This window comes from Maniola jurtina, chromosome 21 (assembly GCF_905333055.1).
Source record: "Maniola jurtina chromosome 21, ilManJurt1.1, whole genome shotgun sequence".
Classification (NCBI taxonomy): Eukaryota; Metazoa; Arthropoda; class Insecta; order Lepidoptera; family Nymphalidae; genus Maniola; species Maniola jurtina.
This window is the reverse complement of record NC_060049.1, coordinates 1,232,745-1,254,186: the sequence shown is the minus strand read 5'-3', so window position 1 is coordinate 1,254,186 and position 21,442 is coordinate 1,232,745. Positions and strand designations below refer to the sequence as shown.

The 21,442-nt window shown below is 37.1% G+C and overlaps 2 non-coding genes across 2 annotated transcripts; both read left to right on the top strand.

Moving 5' to 3' along the window:
• The first annotated feature begins 17,917 nt into the window (after positions 1-17,917).
• On the top strand, positions 17,918-17,991 carry Trnan-guu. The gene has a single exon. It is a non-coding gene; the product is annotated as a tRNA-Asn (tRNA).
• A 78-nt stretch (positions 17,992-18,069) lies between these two features.
• Trnan-guu lies at positions 18,070-18,143 on the top strand. Its single transcript has one exon. It is a non-coding gene; the product is annotated as a tRNA-Asn (tRNA).
• The last annotated feature ends 3,299 nt before the right edge of the window (positions 18,144-21,442 follow it).

The following is a 21,442-nucleotide window of genomic DNA, read 5'->3' as shown; positions in this document are numbered from 1 at the left end:
AATTTTTTATCTTGCTTATTCATTTTAAATATAATATGTATCTTTCATACTGCATTGAACTAGAAAAATCGTTAGTTAGCATAATATCCTCTTTGTAACTCTTTGTGGTATTTGTACGGAATTTGCATGTAGTGTTTACTTTTAAATGATTTAACATAGTAGAGCATGATAGAAAAACCAATGTATTTATTATAGTTATTAAGTTTATGTTAAATCGCTAGTAAACCTTTAAATAAAAATAAAATAAAATAAAATTTTCAGGATAAGATGTCCTTGGCAGATTTATTAAACGCATTGAGTATCGATTGTCTAGCTTTTATAGTTTCAGATTTATTGACAGTCAAAACTTCTAGTCTGTAATTCTAGGGTACTTCCCGAAGTCCTAGAAGACTGAAATTTGGTATGTAGACTAGAAATTGCATACGAACTACAGGAAAATTGAGAAATTGGAATTGCCCCCCCTCTACGCCTCTTATGAGAAAAGCAAATCTGTAAATTCTGTCGCTAGAATGCTGATATTTTCAGGATAAGATGTCCTTGGCAGATTTATTAAACGCATTGAGTATCGATTTTTTAGCTTTTATAGTTTCAGATTTATTGACAGTCAAAACTTCTAGTCTGTAATTCTAGGGTACTTCCCGAAGTCCTAGAAGACTGAAATTTGGTATGTAGACTAGAAATTGTATACAAACTACAGGAAAATTGAGAAATTGGAATTGCCCCCCCTCTACGCCTCTTATGAGAAAAGCAAATCTGTAAATTCTGTCGCTAGAATGCTGATATTTTCAGGATAAGATGTCCTTGGCAGATCTATTAAACGCACTGAGTATCAATTGTCTAGCTTTTATAGTTTCAGATTTATCGACATTCAAAACCTCTAGTCACAAATTCTAGGTTACTTTCTGAAGTCCTAGAAGACTGAAATTTGGCATTCAGTAGGAATTTCAAGAATTATGAACAACAGATAAATTAAGAAATCGGGTCCCCCTTCATCCTCTCGTATATGAGATGCATATCTGTAAAATCTGTTGCTCGAATTCTAAAGTTTTCAGGATAAGATGTCCGTGGCAGATTTATCAAACGTACCAAGTATCTGTGTTTCCTGAAGTCCTAAAAGACTGAAATTTGGTATATCTGCTTCAAAATTGAGTTGCAAGATTACATACATTAGATTATTTACATACGAGTATATTGCAAGTTGAATAAAAGAGAGTGGGCCATGAAAATGATGTACCTACAAAAAATAGATCCAAAAAAATCTAGGGCACCTGCCAAAAAGAAATGAAATCCCACCAAAAACATTTCATGTAAAAAGGTAGGCCAAGACTCACAAGTTCATAATGTTTTCACTGTTAAAAAGTTATGAGATCTCTAATAGAGCCAAGCCCCTAGCTGAGCTTATATTTGTGCTGGCCATGGGACCTATCCGAAGTCCAAAGTAATATAGCTCTTAAATGTTCTTGACTGTATCACATTTATAACAATAAATAACAAATCACTCTACTTACAAGCTCTGATTCTACAAACCCTATATCTTGGTAAAAAAAGTACGGCTTGGCCGTTTACAGTTCGTGGATTTTTTATCTGAAATGACATTTAAGCCCGGAATAGCTTCTGCGACCATCACGAAGTACAATACAAATTAGTAATTGTCGAACAAACTATTCCTTAAGGCCTTAAAATATGTTATGTCATGTAATAGTTTTACGAACATTAAACGGCCAAGCCGTCCTTTTTTTACCAAGATGTAGGGTTTGTAGAATCAGAGCTTGTAAGTAGAGTGATTTGTTATTTATTGTTATAAATGTGATACAGTCAAGAACATTTAAGAGCTATATTACTTTGGACTTCGGATAGGTCCCATGGCCAGCACAAATCTAAGCTCAGCTAGGGGCTTGGCTCTATTAGAGATCTCATAACTTTTTAACAGTGAAAACATTATGAACTTGTGAGTCTTGGCCTACCTTTTTACATGAAATGTTTTTGGTGTAATCTTTATACCACAGTGCTGTAAGACCTTTCCAAGACAATTCGATATTGATCAAATTCACCTAACAGGTGTTAGTTACTACGTAATTTGAATATTCATGTACTAACTAATTGGTTACTGTGATTCAATGTAATACAATTGTCATGTACATCAATATTGGATGAGAGTTACATGCGCTTTGTTGGTTGTTAATTTAATTAAAACATCAATTAGTTGGTATTTTTTATTCATCTGGATCAGTAAAACAATCACCGACGAGCGAAATAAGGGACGTGTGGCCTAGTTGTTACAACGCATATCAATCGATTGTGATTGTTAAGCAAGGTTGACCCAAGTCGGTAACTGGATGGGTGACCGACTTCAGAGGTCCAAATTTGGCCTTTTCGTTTCTTCGGTGCCTCGGAGAAAACGTTTTGTATGCGGAAGGATCTGGGAACCCACCGCATTATTATCCCAAGAAAACTCCTACCATTATAGGAATCATCCATGGAATCCACATCCATGGAAATGGATCACGACCCTCAGTAATGAGGAATATCGACTATAGAGAGAAAACAATCATCATGGTCAATGCATCGCCAACTCACTATACAACAAGCAATTTTTTTTATTCAGATACAAGTTACCTTACCCTCGGCTGCAACGTGCTAAAAAGAAGAAACAATTATACCTATTGTTGGGTGCGTAACTGCACAGTTAGTATGGTGCGGAAAAACGATCAATCTAGGGTGAACCATGAGTATGCAGAGGCACTGGCCAAGAAAGAAGTTAAAATACTTAAAAAAAAAGTAGAACTGCTTACCTTATCAGTTATCAAGATCATAACCTCCCTGGCGGGAAAAAGTGGGTATCAATTGGAGCCGGCTCGAGACATTGATTTCGTCACACGCGTTGCAGTTAGGAATGATGTCAACAGCTCGTACCCCAAGCCTTTAAGAGGGCTCTCTCCGTCACTCGTTTCCACTTGTTTCATACAATCGTAGTTCCAATTTCATTTGAATATTAAGCAACCTAAGTCCATGAAATTTTGCAGACATATTCTAGAAACTAATATCTATGTCTGTGGTTTTCCAGATTTCTGTTAAAATATTCGGTTTCAAAGTTACGCGGTCTTAAAAATTTTCATACAAATATTGGAGCCCCTGTAATTTTAAAACTACATATTTTAGAAGAATCTAAAACACCACAGATACAGATATTAGTTTCTAGAATATGTCTGCAAAATTTCATGGACTTTGGTTGCTTAATATTCAAATGAAATTGGAACTACGATTGTATGAAACGAGTGGAAACGAGTGACGGAGGGAGCCCTGTTAATGCTAAAGCTATTATCCAGGTATAAAAAAGATGATTTCTTAGCGCGCTTGCGTCGTCTGAAGGAATTGAGAGCATCGGATATCGGATTTCCCGGTAACACAAACCGAGTGTATATAAATGATCACTTATCTAGTTACAACAAGGTTCTTACAGAAAGCTACGTGCTAAAGAGAAGAAACAATATACCTATTGTTGGGTGCGTAAAATTTAACGGGCTTGGTGTATTTATCTAAACTAGACTAGAAAATTGTGTAATATGTATAGCTGTTTGTTTCCTGATTAAAAAATAAAAGAAGCAAGGCAGGCGGCCAAAGTGGAGAAACAGACCTTTAAATTGCACCGACTGCAATTGATACTGCAATACCAACAAACTGAAAGAGTTAGAGTATGCCTTTGGAGCCGGAAAGTCCTTGAGTGGAGAGTGGAGACCGCGTTTAAGCAAGCGTAGAGTGGGACGCCCTCCAGCACGATGGACCGATGATATAAAGCGGCTGACGAGAAGTGGCTGGATGAGGAAGGCTGAGGATCGGGTGTGGTGGCGCTCTTTAGCGAAAGCCCAAGTCCAACAGTGGATATCCACAGACTGATGATGATGATGAATCCAGCATACCTGAGAGTTCTCCATAATGTTTGAAGAATTAAGCGAAGAAAACGGGGGAAGGGGGGGGGAGGATTCATTAAGGAAATATAATTCAACAATTTGAACTTTACTTAGGTACTTACTTGTTCTTTGTTTGTCAACTTTAACCATCAAGGAAGCTTACCGCATTGTCGGCATAACCATAAATCCTATCTCATACACATTGTGTTGAACTTTCTGAATACAAACAAGGCTTATGTGGCCACGCTTGATCTATGATGAACTTGGTTTCACGTATACTACTACTAGCTGATACCCGCGACTTCGTTCGCGTGAATGTAGGTTTTTAAAATTCCCGTGGGAACTCTTTGATTTTCAGGGATAAAAAGTAGCCTATGTGCTAATCCAGGGTATAATCTATCTCCATTCTAAATTTCAGCCTAATCCGTCCAGTAGTTTTTGCGTGAAGGAGTAACAAACATACACACACACACACACACACACACACACACAAACTTTCTCCTTTATAATATTAGTGTGATACGTGTACGACGTACGTATACGTATACTACTACGTTCACGGTTGGTGGTTGGACTATAGCTTATGCCTGCGACTTCGTTCCCGTGGACTCAACAAAGGAGATTGACGAGAATGCATGTATTTTGGGACCCACTGAAAAGGGTAGCGTACCCCATGGAAATTATAGTAAGATGGTGTCGGATAATCCATAAAAACAATGACAAGAGCTTGTCCAATAAATTATGATAATTTATTTCTTTTGCCTCCCAAATCTTTGGGCCTCAATATTTTTAACCCCCGACCCAAAAAGAGGGGTGTTATAAGTTTGACGTGTGTATCTGTGTATCTGTCTGTGGCATCGTAGCTCCTACACTGATGAACCGATTTTAATTTAGTTTTTTTGTTTGAAAGGTGGCTTGATTGAGAGTGTTCTTAGCTATAATCCAAGAAAATCGGTTCAGCCGTTTGAAAGTTATCAGCTCTTTTCTAGTTACTGTAACCTTCACTTGTCGGGGGTGTTATAAATTAACTTGTTTATATAAACGTCATGTAAACTTATGATTTAAAAAATTTATATGAACTTGTACTGAAACGATGCTTCTTTAATTTTTAAATTATGTAGTTCTATTTTCGCCATCCTCCTTTCAAACCCCTATTTTACCCCTAGGGATACAATTATCGAAAATCCTTCCTTAGCGGATGTCTACATCATAATAGTTATCTACATGCCAAACAGCCCGATCAGTCCAGTAGTTTGGGCTGTGATACATCAGTCAGTCAGTCAGTTTCCCTGCCCCTTCCAAGTTAGCCGCTTTTCATCTTAGACTGCATCATCACTTACCACCGGGTGAGATCGCAGTCACGGGCTAACTTGTAATGGTATAAAAACAAGTGTAAATTAAAAATTTTCATCACCCCCGACAAATCATTTTCAAATAAATAATTATGTATATCTAGGCAACGTCCATCTTGACAGCTTGACATTTGTCAATTGACACTTGAATATTATGAACCTAAGGGTTATCTAACCTTCTTTTCTACAAGAAAACTAGAAAATAGCTGATAACTTTTAAACGGCTGAACCAATTTTTTCGGATTATAGCTAAGAACACTCTCGATCAAGCCACCTTTCAAACAAAAAAAAGTAAATTAAAATCGGTTCATTCGTTTAGGCGCTACGATGCCACAGACAGATACACAGATACACAGATACACAGACACACAGATACACACGTCAAACTTATAACACCCCTCTTTTTGGGTCGGGGGTTAAAAAGTTAATAATAAAAAGCTTGCATATAAACCCTTGGTAGTAACGACCTCTTTACTCCAAGCTGTTAACCGGAGCGAGCTTATTTTAACCGCAATTTGTCAAAGTCAAGCGCGAGTTACAAGATCGAGAAATGAAAAACATTTTATACAGCATCTTAGCTCTCTGCTGAATTAATTTACACTAGTTTCTGTAAGTGATTGTAATTTATTTAACATGGTTGAAGTAGAATATAAAACGCTGTTTTAATTTTCACTTTTTAGCAATTATAAGTAAGTAAAAAATGTAGTACGTTACATAATAAAATCAAAATCAAAATCATTTATACCTACTCAAAATAGGTACTATTGTACACCTTTTGTGTGTCCGATTTGAATCTAGAAGATTTGAAAGATGCTAATTATAGTGGTGATAATTATTTAACTAAGTAAACTTAAAACTAAAGCTACGAGGGTTACAAATGCGCCCAAGACTGAGACGAAGTCGCGGCATCCTCTAGTATATAATATAGTCAAGTAAATACCTTATGTCTCAATCTTAAAAAGCTGTCATTTTAGAAAGGCTCGTACACACAAAATTTCACAAAAGAAATACCACGCGTAGATAATATACTTACTATGGCTGTCAATTCCAGGAATACATTTCCTCTCAATTTACCCCCTTATCATTTGATGAAGTGACACCCTTAAGGGGTAAATGGCTGTCGCGTTATTGCTTCAGATAACTCGCACCTTTACGACCAGAATAACGTTAAGTGAACTCAAGATTTATATAAAACTAAACGTTTACTCCTTTTTGTAGCCAAATGGAAAAAAACGGAACCCTTATAGTTTCGTCATGTCTGTCTGTCTGTCTGTCCGTATGTCACAGCCACTTTTTTCCGAAACTATAAGAACTATAGTGTTGAGACTTGGTAAGTAGATGTATTTTGTGAACCGCATTAAGATATGATAGTTTTTGATTTATCGTGCAAAATGTCGAAAAATTACCCGAGTACGAAACCCTCAGTGCGCGAGTCTGACTCGCACTTGGCCGGTTTTTTCTACACGCCACCGTAGCAATTTCACCCTCACCACCTGGGTGCCGGGTGCACTTCGACCGCCCGTTGTGCCAGATCCTTTCTTCCTCGCACATGCAAACTGTGAAATCAGCGGTGTTTCCACTAGATTACAACATGGGGTTATTCAAGGCGCGGACCAACAAATTCCTGAAATGTCGGTTCCTCTGGTACTGCAAATGTTCATGGGCGAGGGTGATCATTTAACATCAGGAGTCCCACCTGCCCGTTTGTTCGCTATTTAAAAAAAAAAAGTATAAATCGCCTACTGCGCAGGTACAAGATCAACAGTCTTTTTACGTGAAAAGAACTGCACCTACTCTATTCTATGGGTAAATCGAAAGCTTTTAGTGCCTTTCTTGATATAGAACAACATTTACTCTAAGATTCTTGGTTTTATTATTTATGTCGTAAAGTGCGAAAGCAATACCAGTGGAGGCCATTTCCCCCTTAAGTGTTACACTATATCTAATTAAAAGGGGGTAACCAACATTAAGAGAAAATGTGTTTGTACAGTAAATGGCGCGCGATTTCGCTTAATGGTAAATGTTATTAAGGTAACAAGGTATTTTCTTCATAATTAGATCTGTTTGAAGATGATGCTGTAAAACTTCCTTTTATTTTATTGTTGTTTGGTATCATCGATGTATATTTGGTATCACACTAATATTATAAAGGCGAAAGTTTGTATGTGTGTGTGTGTGTGTGTGTGTATGTTTGTTACTCCTTCACGCAAAAACCACTGGACGGATTTGGCTGAAATTTGGAATGGTGATAGATAATATCCTGGATTAGCACATAGGCTACTTTTTATCCCGGAAAATCCACGCGGACGAAGTCGCGGGCGTCTGCTAGTAAACTATAAACCTGAAACTTTTAACAGGGAATCATCAAGTCTTCAACTGGATATCAATTTATATGTACCTCTTAGATAATGCCCAAGATTTTGATTGCGTGGATTTAGATTTTGAAAAATCCCGTGGGAACTTACTGTCTGGGATAAAATGTAGCCCATGGCCATCCCTAAGATGAAACTTGTAAGTTATCTAAGTCAGTACCAAAATCCAAGGACTTCCACGAGATTTTCAGAAAACCTAAATTCACGTAGACGAAGTTGCGGTGAACTTTTCTTTGGTAAAAAAATAAGAAGCTTACATCCTGAATATTGGCATGGGCTACTTTTTATCCCGGAAAATCATAGAGTTCCACGGGATTAATTACTAAACTCAATTCAGGCGGACGTAGTCGGGGGAATCATCTAAGTAACATAATCGGCGTAAATGATGTTTTTCTCCTAAATTTGTGGTATCTTTTTCTTTTTAATAGGTACTGCTAAAGAAAATGAATTTTAAATTTAAAGACTCTAAAGTTTTTAACCCCCGACCCAAAAAGAGGAGTGTTATTAGTTTGACGTATGTATCTGTGTATCTGTCTGTGCCACCGTAGCTCCTAAAATAATGAACCGTTTTAATTTAGTTTTTTTTTTGTTTGAAAGGTGGCTTGATCGAAAGTGTTCTTAGCTATAATCCAAGAAAATCGGTTCAGCCGTTTGAAAGTTATACGCTCTTTTCTAGTTACTGTAACCTTGACTTGTCCGGGGTGTTATAATTTTTTAATTTACACTTGTATCAATACATTGATAAGAAAAAACTGCGAATACTTTAAAATTTTTCAGTACGTACCAATATTTTCTCTCTCTTCTCAGCCCTAAACCTCCGAGTATTCATGATTTTCCTATAAAATTCCACTGCATTTCTGCTTGATGCTGGATTCGTTTCAAATATTGGGTTTCACAAATAACTGTGACAGTTTATGCTTTTCGTCGGAAATATGAGAGTTATGTATCGTTCAAAGGAATATCTTTGCAATTTATAGGTAGGTAAGTGCTCTACCAAACTAGCCATCTAGAGGATGCACTTTTGTAATTTTACGACGTCGACGACGACAGGGTCTTCTTCGTTTAGCCGAAGGCCAAGGGGTACGGGCCTCAAGGCATGACCTCCTTACCCGGAGGCGTAGGGCAACTTTGTACCCGGGTGGAGATCTTTAAGCTGGGATTTCACCGACTAGGGCCCGCCATCTTGGCTAGGGCCATACCCTAGTAAGCTTATTATTACTAGAGTCATTAGTTTCCATTAGATGGCGCTACACTTGCGTCATTCATTAGAATGACTCCAAAGCAGCGCCATTAAGCGGAAATTAATGACTCAAGGGCAGCGCCATCTGACAGAAATGAATGTCGCAAGGCAGCGCCATCTAGCGAAATTTATGTCTCAATTACAGCGCCGTCTATTGAAAATAAATGACTTTAAAGCAGATAAATCTAATGCAAATAAATGACTCAAGTGCAGTGCCATCTAGCGGAAATCAATAAATCAAGTGCAGCGTCATCTAGCGGAAATTAATGACTCAAGTGCAGCACCATCTTGTGAGAATTGATGATTTAAGTGCAGCGCCATCTAGCGGAAATTAATGACTCAAGTGCAACGACATCTAGCGGAAATTAATGACTCTAGTGCAGCGCCATCTAGCGCCAGGACGGAGTTGCCACTGACTTTGTCCACCGCACTGGCCAAATACAGATTGGCAGAGTTTGACGCCTTTAAGATTGAGAACATCATGGTGAACTATCAGACATGCAAATTTCCTCGCGCTGTTTTCCTTCACCGTTAAAGCAAAATATGATCTTTAATAATTCCTTAAAATGCACATAGCTCCGAAAAATTATGGGCATAGGAGGCGGAAATCCTATATAAATAATATAGTCAAGTAGATATTTTCCCCGTCATAAAAAGCTATGCCTTTAGAAAGGTTCGGACACTTTTCAAAAAATAAAACTGCATATTGTTGATACTTCGTAACTCAGGCGTCGCTCGTGTTGATGCAAACTTTCCAGGATAACTCGAGCATGCAACAGCTAGGCACAAACAGACAGTTGTGGAATATCGGTAAAACTTGGGCATGCTCACACTAATATCACTATCGAGTTTACAATATTTTTTATAAAAGAATATTAGAACAGAATAGGTTTTTATTCAAATAAACTTTTACAAGTGCTTTTGAAGCATCAAATAATTTACCACTGGTTCGGAATGCCGTTCCTACCGAGAAGAACCAGCAAGAAACTCGGCGTTTGCTCTTTTTAATTGTTCAATTTAATATTCCATAATATACAAGCAACTAAGCAAGTCAAATCCATGCTTTTTTATCATTTACATAATCTTTTTAAACTTTTCTAAAGGCAAGTCTAATATTGATTATTATCATACAGGGTGTAACAGAACGCTAGCAAAAACTTAGCATTATTATTACACTATCTTAACCCATCCAATCCCAATAACCACTAGACTTATCTTGTAGTTTTAGTTAGTATTTTTCAAACCCGCATTGTATAGCGTGTAAAACTCGGGTCAATACCCCGTCAAATCCGTGGCATTGGCTTCGAATGACTTATTTACGGAACCTTCGTTAACCTCTAGCGTCAGTCAGATGTTTTATTTGCAATATATTGTGGGTTTTTTTTATATAAGATTTTTATTTATTTTTTTTTGCGTTTTTTTGTGGTATCTTATCAGTAATCATCTGTATTATCACCTCTCTTCTCTCTAATAAAAAAAGTTTTCTTTCTTTCTTCTTTCTTCTTTCTCTTCGTTTTGACTAGCGTTCTGATTACAACCCCTATAATAATTATTTAAAAATTCGAGCATTTCTTGTTTCTTTAACAAAAAACTTAACCCTTCCTTTGCCCGTTGTTAATACAGGGCTAAGGCAAGCTACGCGACTGGTATTAGCTATATGAAAGAAAGTTAAACAGTAAATAAAATATTTACTAAAGAACAAAGTATACCTAAATATAAACAGAATAAAAGTAGCCAGCTAAAACACATTAATATTTATAGAACTATGCTTCAATCTTCAAAGGTCCCAATCTCACGGGCTTTCAATACGGAAACTTGGCCATATTCTACTCCAACGGCTTCCAAACTTTTGTTTTTAATACTTTAATATCTTTGACCTTTGATACTTTAATATCATGACCTACAAAGTGTTTTTACTCGTAAATATTAAATAATTTTTATTAATATTAGCAATTTTTCTTTTTTATGTAATAATACCTTTTTGTATCTACATTTTTAAGTTTTCTTTCTTGTAACCCGTCATTTATGTCTTGTGATGCAATAAAGTATGTACATACATACATAGATCAAGAACCCACTAGATTATAATATAGGACTATTCAAGGGGCGGACAACCTAATTCCTGAAAGACCAGCAACGCTTCGGCGGTTCCTCTGGTGTGGCAAATGTTCATGGGCGGCGGTAATCGCTTAATATCAGGTGACACATCTGCTTGTTTGCTCGTTATTTTTTTAAAGAAGGTTCTTAAGCAGATACTTAGATACCTTAGCTGGTGTATCCTTTTAAAATTAAAAAAAAAATTGATTGTCTGTAAAGTCGGTTTACTGACGATAGTTGAACGTGACAACAAAGGCCGATTGTGCTTCTTTGTCGCTCGTTCCGCGCTCTCACTTGCACTTCAAGCCTTACATGGATCGCCTCAGAGCGAGGTAACGCCGCATGAGTCATGTTTTTTCGTGCGTGCAGCCGGCTCTATCGAATTATAAGACGTTGTCACGTCAAAAACATGTAGGATCACTACGTAACGAGGTCATTAGGTCATTAGGTCCTTACTACTGACTTGGGTCAGCGTAACAAGCAGCAAACTCAAAATATAATTTATATGCAATCGTTCATCTATCATTTATTTCAAAAGAGTGATCTACTCTATTTCTGTCAGATGAAATTAATATAAATAATTATCATAAATATTTATATTTATTTTTAACGAGTGGGTGTGAAATCTATACAACCACTAATGTATAAAACTCATGTAAGTAAAGTTTTATTTACTTTAAAATGCCGTGCCAAAGTTTGGGAAGTACTGCACCACTCTACAAGTTGGCACAGAACAACGATGCATGCAAACTTTGTGCATAGAAAATGAAAACTTCTCATCTTTTGTGTTTTGACAGACATGTGTGTATGGGGGATATATATTTTTAAGAAGGCCATCTCCGTCCTAAAAATTTTCATACAAATCTTTGAGCCCCTGTAATTTCAAAACTACATATTTTTAGAAAAATCTAAACACCACAGACACAGATATTAGTTTCTAGAATATGTCTGCAAAATTTCATGGACTTTGGTTGCTTAATAAATAATAAAATAAAAAAAATAAAAAAATAAAAATAAAAAAAATAAAAAAGCCTTTTTTTCTTCACAAATATTTTTACAATAGAGATTATTAAATATAACTTAGAGTACTAACTAGATGAATTAAAGTAAATAATTTAAATATCTTTACTAATAATATAACTTTAATAATATAATACTTTAGTAGGTACACTAATATTTTTATGAAGAACCCTTTTCAGGTCAAGGCCTCCTCCAGAGAACTCCATTTTGCTCTGTCTTTGGCTTTGAGCATCCAGTTTGGTCCCGCCACTTTTTTTATGTCATCGTCCCAACGATAATGAGGCCTTCCTCTACCACGTGTGCCTTTGGGGCCTGGCCAGCTCGTTACTCGCTTTGTCCACCGGTTGTCCGTGAGCCTACAAATATGGCCGGCCCATTTTCATTTCGATTTAAGTGCATCGATCAGTTGGGTCTGTTTTCTGATGACAGAATGGCGAATTTTATGTATCCTTCTTATTTTCAGTATGCTTCGTTCCATTGCTCTTTGACAAGTTGTTATTTATCATTCTTTAATATTCTTCAAATTGCTTAATATTCAAATGAAATTGGAACTACGATTGTATGAAACGAGTGGAAACGAGTGACGGAGAGAGCCCTGTTAAAAGCTTTGGAAAAGTTTGTCATCTTATACCAGCTATACTAAATTAGTTATTTATAATGTACAGTCAAAGGCCATAAGTCGTGTAGCACCTAAATGATCATAATATTCGCGTGGCACGGTTATGCACATGCGTTAGGTGTGTGGGCGTGTTTATATAAAAAGGTCATAAATGCGACAGGTATTTGACTTGATGTGGTATATCACTATATGGTTGATTTGATTTGATGTCGTATATAGTTTCGCGGATTTGCTACTCAAATTTTGAGGCCGACCGTACATATAATAATAAATAAAATCAATTTTAAATATTTAAATACGGTGCGTGTGCCATGACAATATCAATAAGTAAATAAAATCACGCCTTCAGAAATTAAGCGTGAGTTATACATATTTGCATTTTAAATTCGAAGCCTGCCTCTTTTACAAATTATATTAAAATATTGAAATGAATCCACGAACACGAAGCCGGGGGTGAAAGAGGGCCGCATTTACACCGCAGCCGTGTTATTAATTTTATTTTTATTTATTTAATTACAGACAATGAAAAGTGAACATTTTACACCAAACTTTGCAGACCAAGGCACTAGATAAAAACTGAGACTGGTGTTTGCAATTTGCAGCCCAAATAGACTGTAATCTGTGCCAGGATTGACAAAAACCATCAAACATTTTATGTAATCAAATTTATTGTTTTTCAAAGCATTTTCGACGATAAGTATGTATAAGTATTTGAATATATTTTTTTTAATTCGATTACAATGCGATCTCACCTGGTGGTAAGTAATGATGCAAAAGGAAGCAGGCTAACTCAGAAGGGGTATGGCAGTTTCATTAAGTTAACATGTACCCTACCCGGCATCTACTTTCTATAATGGGTAAAATCATCTTTAAATAAATAAATGGACATTAAAGCAGTCTGAAAACATGTAAGGTAAGAATAAATTTTTATTTTATAGTCTTGTTTAAATCAGAGCTGTATCAAAAACGTTTTAGAATATATTTTAACAATTAACTCATGTTAAAAAAATTACACAGGTATCTTAAAAAACATGAACCTTATTATTATATAAATTAAAGATATGTTTAATAGCTAAAGTTCCAAAGTCTTGACTGCTGGATCAGTTCCAGTGACTTTAAAAGTTTGGTTAAAGATATTGCAGTTAAAGCTATGCGTCAAACAAGCCACAGTAATGTTCAATATTAAATATCTTTGTGACTAAGTACTGAGTTTAGTTATTTTCATATCAAGTTTCTGCTTTGGGATCTGTGATATTTCAAAAATGCAAATCTTTGATCCTCTTACAAAGCATTAGACAATGTCAGTAATATCCCAGTAAGCTGAGGTTAGAACCGATGTGCAAGATGTACCAAAAAAATAATGAGTCTCGTAACGGGTTACCCGAGTTAAAACTCCTTTGAACAACCTTCCAAACTTCTGTGAACTCGAAGGCCCGTTTGAACGTTTGTCAAGTAACAGAAACAACGAAAGAATCTATGGCCACAATATTTGGCGTGGCTATACATCTTATTCTTGGTCACACTTTTCATGACTGAAGGTCTTGTACGTAATTCAGTGTTTTTGTGGCAAGTAATGATGCAGTTGAAGTCTAAGACGAGTATGGCAGACTAAAACCTAACGTCTCATTCAGACAGACGCAGGGTGTTACGAAGCGTAGCGCCATAGAATAACCTGACAATATGACATAGAATTAGCCTATCCAATCCAATCCATCAGCCTGTATGCGACCACTGCTGGACATAGGCCTTTCAAGACCGCGCCACCGATGCCTTACTCATCCACCCGCTCCCCGTCACCTTCTTCAGGTCATCGGTCCAGTGGGTAGGAGTTCGTCCCACACTGCTAGAATGACTGATAGAATTTGCACTATTCATGAATTGACGGTTCATATTTTAGCGATTACAAGTGTTAATTAAAAATTTATAACACCTCCGACAAGTGAAGGTTACAGTAACTAGAAAAGAGCTGATAACTTTCAAACGGCTTAACCGGTTTTCTTGGATTAAGTATAGCTAAGAACACTCTCGATCAAGCCACCTTTCAAACAAAAAAAATTAAATTAAAATCGGTTCATTAGTTTAGGAGTTATGATGCCACAGACAGATACACAGATGTACACGTCAAACTTATAACACCCCTCTTTTTGGGTCGGGGGTTAATAAAATGGGCACGTAGTTTAAAAGCTACCTACGGTGTCATAGGGATCCGTGGGCTGATGTCACATCATAGGCTCGGGCTAACTTTTAAATCGATTAACAACATCTCTTACTGAGTATTATATTTCTCTCGACGCTTTAGTAAAATAGCTGACTAAAATAATAAAGATAGGTGGTAATTCTGATGATCGCTGATAAGAGACCAGAAAAAAGCGCGAAAAAATAAATAAAAATCCTGTATTTTCTAAAAAATCGCAATGTATTGCAAATAAAACATCTGACTGACACTAGAGGCAGAGTAAACTAGAGTGAGGGAACTCTCGGTTTAGTCCTAAAACGACGATATGTCAAATATCAGGCTATGGTGACGTGAAATCAAAGAAAAATAGGGCTACTTTAGGGCTATCTGTGTCAAATGTACTAACATTTTGTCGCCTATCAATGACGTCGAAGCCTCGACGTGTTATTAGAGTGTGTACTGTGTTAGAGGTCAATGAACGTGGCGTAGATAAGTGCCACGGGGTCAATGCCAAGTCGTAGTCTGCGCATCGCGGGAGTGGGATATAAGTGGGAGATCCTGGGTTCGGTTCCCGGCAGACGGACGGACGGACGGATGGACAGTTGAGAGTTAGTGAGGTCCCGTTGGCACCCTTAGGTTACGGAACCCTAAAAAATTAGCATGCAATGTGTCGTAAATGTGTGAGTGTGTGTAATATGTGTGTATTTGTGTGTGTGACGTGTAGCTACTAAAATATATTTTAATTAATTACAATCATGACCCAGATGTTGCATTGACAAGACCGGCCGATATTAATGACAAATTATTATTATTAAATTATCATTATTTCGAAAATATTGATTACCAAATGGCACGTCGTTTATAATAAAAGACGATTAATTTAAATAATTTTCACAGTTTCAATGCCGGTGACAGAGTCGGCATTGGCAAATTGAATAATTGTTTTTCTGATCGAAATATCTAGAAGGGTTTTCTGTAAAACGTTCCCAGAAACGACAAATAAAAAAGGCATTTCAGTTTCAATTTATTCTCTACACTAAGACATAGACTTTCCTCAGACTTATTTAAGACAAGCTTATGCCCGTAACTTTGTCTGCGTGGAATTTACCTTGCTGGCCAAGTAGGGCTGTGCAGACTTCACACACCTTTAAGAAAATTATGAAGAACTGTCAAGCATGAGGGTTTCCTCGCGATGTTTTGATATAATATTAAACTTTGGACCTTGGACCTTGAACCTTGGACTCCCAAATAGGAATCTGATATCTTTACCAGTAGTCTATCACTTCTATCACAAATTAAAAAAAATAACATACATAACAAAGAACTGAATCCAAATGTAAAGTTTCAAAAGCTTTGTTAGGTACCAACAGACTAGACCAATTTAATATAGTACAAAATGCATTGGCCTCATCTAATACAAGTAGGAAGGTACGCATGACATGCGATTGCCGATCTGTTTTGACCAGACCAGAATCCATCGTTAGAAACTAAAGGGTTTAAAAAACCGCCATACCGCTTCCCGGTTAGGCCACTTCCATCTAAGATTTAATCATCACTTACCTTCAAGTGAGGTTGCAGTCTTTTTCTTTTATCTTCTTTTATTTTTTTTTCTTTTATTCATATACAAGTTAGCCCAACTTGTATATGAATAAAAGAAAAAAATCCCAAATTGATTTATGTATAGGTACCCACATCCCCCAACAGACTAGACGCAATATATTATTATATACAGTACAAAATGCAACATACAACCAGTGCAGTCCCCAAGGATCTCGTTACATTCGATTCAGATGGATTTCATGTTCGCAGATAAATTGTTGTTACAAAAGAATTATTGAGATACTAAAGTAACATGAACAAAAGTTTTACGTCCACAAATAATTCTAAACAAGACAGCGAAATATTTTATATCACCTTAAAACTTTGATATTCTAGAATAGAATGGAAATGAATAGATTTTTATTCAAATAAACTGTTACAAGTGCTTTAGAATCGTCAAAATAATCTACCACTGGTTCGGAATGCCGTTCCTAGTTAAACAGTTATTGGGTAATAGGTATACCTAATGTCTACTATTTAATAGTATTTTAAAACAACCAGAGAGGAAACATGTGTTCAGTAGTGGGCCGGTGATTTTTAAGGTTTTGTAACTCAAAAAGAAAAAAGGAACCCATATAAACTCACTTCATTGTCTGTCTGTCCGTCTGTCGCGAAAACCTATTATAGGGTACTTCTCATTGGTATAGCTTCTAAGCCGTAGATCGTTCTTCCCTGTATTGGGGACAAAACGTAGAGAAACTTTCAGCTTTTATAAAATAACGAAGGTCTGACACGCACTGACTCTCAGTCCATTTCCATCGCCCATTGTAGCATAAATCCGTATGTAACTAAACATTATTTTAAAAACAAAACTTTTCCATTTCCAGTCGTTATCTATTTCAAAGATTTATCTCAAAACTTGAAAAACGTAAAAGCTCTATATAATCCCTCGGGAATAAACCGAGAAGTATCAAAATACGCGCTGACTCGTCCCCCAAGACCTCATTATAGGATGTTGGTATATTTCTGGATTTCCAAACGAAAACGGGGATAGATTTACCAAGTCGTTAGAAAACTGTAACATGACGCGAGGAAAATATATGTATTTACTGTAGGTACAGCCAAAACACTAATCCGCTATAAAGTACTCTAACTGCAAAATTATTTTAATAAGTACAAAAGTAGTTTTGACAGATATTCAAGTCAAATTCTCAGCTGGATTTATTAACCCCCGCCCAAAAAGAGGGGCGTTATAAGTTAAGTGTATCTGTGTATCTGTCTGTAGCATCGTAGATCCTAAACTAATGAACCGATTTTAATTTAGTTTTTTCTTTGTTTGAAAGGTGGCTTGATCTTCTTCTTCGTGTTCTTAGCTATAATCCAAGAAAATCGATTCAGCCGTTTGAAAGTTATCATCTCTTTTTTAGTTACTGTAACCTTCACTTGTCGGGGGTGTTATAAATTTTTAATTTACATTTGTTTATTTATCATGCCAAAAGTATAACTTATCATTTGAAAAAATAGTATATAAAATGAATGATGGAGATTTTATAGTAAAAGAGGCAAGCAACTATTTTGACCAAATAGTCCGAGAGCCTCCGTGGCGCAATCGGCTAGCGCGTTCGGCTGTTAACCGAGAGGTTGGTGGTTCGAGCCCACCCGGGGGCGACTCCGTTTTTGGACTATTTTACAAGTTATACATTGTATCTATGCAGTTATATCTTACTTTGGCTGAATAGTCCGAGAGCCTCCGTGGCGCAATCGGTTAGCGCGTTCGGCTGTTAACCGAGAGGTTGGTGGTTCGAGCCCACCCGGGGGCGACTCCGTTTTTGGACTATTTTACAAGTTATACATTGTATCTATGCAGTTATATCTTACTTTGGCTGAATAGTCCGAGAGCCTCCGTGGCGCAATCGGCTAGCGCGTTCGGCTGTTAACCGAGAGGTTGGTGGTTCAAGCCTACCCATGGGCGACTTTCTTTTGGACTATTTTACAAGTTACAAGTTATTTTACAAGTAAGTACAGCTATGCACTCAATATTCACTCACTCTAATAGCCCGATGGGAGGGAAATCCAGCACAACAGGAGAGAGATCAGATGCAGGACAGATGACCTTACGTGCTCTCTGAGGCACGGATATATAACAATATTTATTACCTAAGTAGGTACCTAATAGCATTACTTATTAAGTATATTGTATATATATGGTTACAAGAGAGTTTTCGAAGAGCCTAAAACAAAGTATTTAAATGTCACTTTTATTTAAAGAGAAATGTTTTCGTTGTTCATCTAAGAGGTCTTTAATAGCAATGGGAACATTTTATTTCTAGACAGAAACACTTAAACTAAATCTTATTTGACGACTACGAACGAGCTTCGATGTAAAACTAGTGAGTAGGTACGAATTATTCATGAATTTTTTTGTCTGTAGACAGTTTAATTTAAATGGAAATGGAAAAGTTTGATAATAGCCTAAGAGTCCGCAGTAAACTTAGGGAAGGTGCTTGATAAAATCACTTTGCAGATCTCACATCATCTCTGTGTTTCCCTGCATACCACGTGACGCAAGTGATGGCAATTGCATTACTGTATGGGAAATATGGTGATCCTACTAAATGAATAATTGTGATATCGTTGTTAACCTGCATTCAGAGCAAATCAATGAGTCTTATTTTCTTTATTTCATCAATGAGTCTTATTTTCCTTATTTCAGGAGCTCTTTAGGTTGTGGGTAAAGCTAAGGATCCTCAAGTTAAATCCGAGAAATTATTTTTGAAAAATGTAAGATAACGTATCTGTTTGTGCGATTTAAACATTTATAGCAATAGTTTCATGACTTCATAACAGCCAAATAGTGTAATAATCTTAGTAACAATAGCATAGCCATAAAAAAAGCAAAAAGAGGAAAAGAAATGACAATTAGAGTGACTAGAATTTTTTAGTGGTTTTACTTAAAATTAAAAACTTTTTAAGTAAATTCACCACAGACTAATAATTTTCTTTAGATCAGGCAAGGCAAGAAATCCACAAAACAGTTTTGTGGATGGATTTTGTTCTTTCAAGCATCTCCTTAAGACTGCCTACATGCTCTCGGATCAAAACTGTTTTTTCTGTTTATGACAATATGATGCCCGCGACTTCGTCTGCGTGGATTTAGGTTTTTTAAGCCTCCGGGATTTTTTTGATTTTCTGGGATAAAAAGTTGACTAGATGTCAATTTCCGAGATGCAAGCTACCTCTGTACCTCGGTAAACTCCTATTACCCGCTTTGGGGTTCAATCTTCGAGAATCTTTGCTTTGCGGATGTCTGCGTTATAAATTATAATACATGGATGCCAAATTTCAGCCCGATCCGTCTAGTATTTTGAGCTGTGCGTTGATAGATGAGTATACCTTTTCCTAAATTTTCCTAATAATTTAGATCCTCCTATAAATTTAGATGGAAGAGGTTCGTACCTTCAGCAATGGAATTTTGAGGTATACGGGAGCTGTGGCTGTGTGCTCGACCGTAGCAATAGGGAAATTTCCCAACCGAGCGGTGTTGTGCTCGGTAGCGCCAGCTGGGCCGTAGGTCGTGTATCGAGCGTTGTTGATTGATTGAGTATAGAAGCGACATCTTCTTGCGAATGTGGCAACCGCTACAGAGGCAGAGAGGGAATATAGTATCATACAATCACGACCTCGAATTTGAATTCAGGTCAGAAACATTATCCGCAGCATTTGAAGATAAATCCAATGTAATTTCCATCCGAATGCATGAGCGCAGTACTGCGATTCTTTTTATTCTAGGGTTTATGCGATGACTAGCACTGGACTAAATTACCTATGCTCTTTCCTGGAATACAAGCTCTCTATGTCCCTTTCATCAAAATCGGTTAATCGGATGGGCCATGAAAAGCTAGCAGACAGATAGACACACTTTCGCATTTTTTATAATCACACTAATATTATAAAGGTGAAAGTTTGTGTGTATGTGTGTGTGTCTGTGTGTGTGTGTATGTTTGTTACTCCTTCACGCAAAAACTACTGGATGGATTGGGCTGAAATTTAGAATGGAGGTAGATTATACCCTGGATTAGCACATAGGCTACTATTTATCCCAAAAAATCAAGGAGTTCCCATGGGATTTCGCGGGCATTTTCTACTAGTCCTATATTGTAATCTTGTGGGCTCTTGATCTATGTATGTAGGTACATACTGTGGCAATACACTGGATGTTTAAAAACCTACATGCACGCGAACGAAGTTGCGGGCATCAGATAGTAACTAAATATAAGTAAGAAGTGAGTATGGGTATGGATGACTAATGGAAAAGATCTCCACCCTCAGAATTGAGAGAATATAGTATCATGCAATCACGATCGTGGATTGGGATTCAGATCAGAAACATTATCCGCTGTATTTGAGTATAAATCCAATGTAATTTCCATCCGAATGCATGAGCGCAGTATTGCGAACGGATGAATTGATTCAATTTGTTTTTGATTCTGGGGTTTATGTGATGGCCAACGCTGATTTAGTCGTTTAAAACACGATTCGACTTTTTCCCCTTGAAAACATTACAATAAAAATCCAGTTATAATTTTTATTGTACAAGTAGATAAGGTAATTCTTGCGTTTTGGCAAGCGTAGTGTGGGACGCCCTCCAGCACGATGGACCGACGATATAAAGCGGCTGGCGGGAAGTGGCTGGGTGAGAAAGGCTGAGGACCGGGTGTGGTGGCGCTCTTTAGGGAAGGCCTATGTCCAGCAGTGGACGTCCACAGGATGATGATGATGATGATGATTGATGATTCTAAATCAATGATAACTATCTAATGAACTATCTCATAGAAGATCTATTAAACCCATACCCCTTATCGGTTTCTACTCGGCATCGTACTGGAACGTCAAATCGCTCGGCGGCACGGCTTTCCCGATAGGGTGGTAACTAGCCATATCCGAAGCCTCCCACCACACCATGCCAGAGAAATTTCAGAAATTATGAATTCTTAAACTGCCCCGTCCAGGAATCGAATCTGGATGTCGAGACCTCCCACTTTTGTAATACCACATCGCTCATCCACTGTGCCAAGGAGGTCATCATAACGGTACGTCGCTCGGTAACACTATGAAAAAA